Raw genomic sequence first — 2,279 nt, forward strand, 5'->3', positions numbered from 1 at the left:
ACAAAAATTAGAAATTTTATTAGTGTGGAAGAAGAGTGAAATACCTTTTGAGAGAAGATAAACAATTAGAATCTAAGAGGTGAATAGCAATTCCTAGAATAATGCTAATTTAAGAAATACTTACATAGCACTTATTAGTTTTAGACATCACTCCAAGTGTTTTATAAGAATTAGCTCAATTTTTATAACAACCATATGAAGTCAATTCTATATTATCCTCATTTTAGAGATGATAAAAACCAAGGCAAAGGAAAGCTAAGTAATGTGCCTAACTTACATGGACAGTAAACCGCAAAATCTAGTTTAAATCTAGCCAGTCTGGCTCAAGTACTGCCACAAAAGTTGGGACTAATAGACAGGTGCTCTTAGTAGAAATGCTGGTGAATGTTTTACATATAGTTTGTGGTGGGGGCACTGTTGGAAAGCCCTCATTTGTAGTGTTTGCTGATATTTGCAATGTAAATACCTCCATCATAGATAAGTAATCTCAAGAACATTGATAATACAATACAACCCAATAACTAGAAAGTAATGAGGTAGGCTTTTGTTTGTTTGTTTGTTTATTTTTGGTGGTATTGGGCATCGAACCCAGGATATTCTACCACTGAGTTGTACCCCAGTCCTTTTTATTTTGATACACGCTCGCAGTAAATTTGTAAGGCTGGCCTGAAATTTACAATCCTCCTGCCTCAGCCCCCCGCCCAAGTAGCTGAGATTACATGAGTGCAACATCATGCCTAGCTTTAAGGTTGTTTTTGAGTGTTTATTAGCTTGCTTTTTAACATAATTTATTTGCCAGTTAAAATAATTTAATTTTCAACAATGGCTATGTTCTATACTGGCTAACAAGTTTCCTGAAGGGTTAGCAATCCATTCTTTGAGCAAGTGCAAGCCAGCTTTAGCATAGCACTGGGTGCTTCCTGCCTGGAGATATAAGAGAGTGGGATCAGGGGAGGGACCATAAACAATGAGCCAGAGGGCCTGGTGCTGGTTCAATAGTGGGAGATCCAGAGCCCCAATGTCTACCTATCCCAGGTGGCAGCAATATCCCCACCCCAGGTGGCAGCAATGCCAGGTTCTTTCTTCAAAGGGGACAGTTCTAGGGTTAAAGTGACAGGGTAATATTGTGTGTTAAAGTTTGTTCCCCAAGGCTCATGTGTTGAAAGCCTGGTCCTTTGTGTGGTAGTGTAGAGGTGGTGGATCTTTAAGAGGTGGAGCCTAATGGAAGGTAATTGGGTCTTTGGGGGTATTGCCCTTGGAAGGATGAGCATAGTGCTCAGGGGATCCCAGTTAGTTCCCATGAGGGTGGGTTGTTGCAAAAGAGCTGGCCTGACCCCTGAATCTCTCTCTGGCTTTCTGTCTTGCCATGTGATCTGTCCCTCTCATTTGTGTTCCGCCATGATGTTAACCAAGGTGTTCCTTGCCAGAGCTGCTATGATGTTTAAACTGTCAGCTTCTAAACTTGTGAGCCAAATAAAACTCTTTTCTTTATAAGTTGTCTAGCCTCAGATATTTCATAACTGCAACAGAAAATGGATTAAGACACATTGAGAAAGGGGAACACCAACACTAAGACAGCCACTAAAATACCCTGTCAGTAACATGTTACTTTCCCACCTTTACTGAAAAAATGGGACAAAGAGTAAAGCAGCTTCTTCCTCCTCTGCAACAGCATGGCTAGAAGGAACGGTGACAGAAAGAAAAAAAATTACACCCCAAGAAGTGGAGTAAATACAGAATGGGACCTGAATATAGGTAATATCTTTAAGGTGACAAGGGAAATTATTAAGAACACTTAAAAGAGACAGATGATTAAGAAAAACAATCAATTAGAGATTTGGGATATGAAAAACTGATATTGAAGCAAAGCAATAAGTGTTCAATATAATAATTTAGAAATACAGAGAACTTGGTGTTTCTCACCCAAATTTAAATACTATTAACCTTCTAATGTGTATCACATATTTTATAGGAATGTGTTTTACATTGTATAGTCAAAAAGAAAACTTCCTAGAATCTAGAGGAAGACATCAAGTCATTTTAAGGTTTAAAATTTAACCCTGTGCCAAAATATCATGTTACATGAAATGATCATAAGTTACGTAAAAAGATTCTGAGTGTCCCTCTAAATATCTACCATTCCCACCTCGAATGTCTTTTCCAAATGAATAAGCAAATTTTGCACTGTGATAAATGAAGTCTGAATTTCACTTCATATGGATCTATTTTTTAATAAGTCCATGTTTCAATTATCTGATTCCTACTGTTGAGTTCTGTTA

The sequence above is a fragment of the Marmota monax genome, unplaced genomic scaffold (genome assembly GCF_021218885.2).
Source record: "Marmota monax isolate L192 unplaced genomic scaffold, Marmota_monax_Labrador192_F-V1.1 WCK01_AAM20220418_F8-fsc00033, whole genome shotgun sequence".
Classification (NCBI taxonomy): Eukaryota; Metazoa; Chordata; class Mammalia; order Rodentia; family Sciuridae; genus Marmota; species Marmota monax.